The sequence below is a fragment of the Pseudoliparis swirei genome, chromosome 7 (genome assembly GCF_029220125.1).
Source record: "Pseudoliparis swirei isolate HS2019 ecotype Mariana Trench chromosome 7, NWPU_hadal_v1, whole genome shotgun sequence".
In the NCBI taxonomy this organism is placed as follows: domain Eukaryota; kingdom Metazoa; phylum Chordata; class Actinopteri; order Perciformes; family Liparidae; genus Pseudoliparis; species Pseudoliparis swirei.
This window is the reverse complement of record NC_079394.1, coordinates 25,370,215-25,370,527: the sequence shown is the minus strand read 5'-3', so window position 1 is coordinate 25,370,527 and position 313 is coordinate 25,370,215. Positions and strand designations below refer to the sequence as shown.

The 313-nt window shown below is 44.4% G+C and overlaps 1 long non-coding RNA gene across 1 annotated transcript in view; it reads right to left on the bottom strand.

Moving 5' to 3' along the window:
- Nucleotides 1-226: 226 nt before the first annotated feature.
- Nucleotides 227-313, bottom strand: part of LOC130196809 (uncharacterized) — a 1,724-nt gene continuing 1,637 nt past the window's right edge. Inside the window, exon 2 of the long non-coding RNA XR_008832326.1 lies at nucleotides 227-313. This exon is cut by the window's right edge and continues 1,227 nt beyond it. This is a non-coding gene — a long non-coding RNA (uncharacterized LOC130196809).

The following is a 313-nucleotide window of genomic DNA, read 5'->3' as shown; positions in this document are numbered from 1 at the left end:
AGGTCTGTTGGTAAGGAGGGGAACTGCTTCATCTTCACCTGCGTCCAACCGACCACCTGTGGACGCTGCCCCTCGCTCTTGAGCAACACCTCGAGATACTTTAGCGATTGGGGAAGTGACTCGTTCCCAAAGAGAAGCGGCTTATTATCCACGGCTTCAGACTCTGATCATTTCATTGGCTCCATGAATGCAGCCGTGAGCAGAATCATCAATCAATCAATCAAGGTACAATCTGCACAGTATTTATTGAATGTTATCAACTGATTTATAATATGAAAAAGTAATGGACAAACAGTTTGGAATTGAGTGTGTA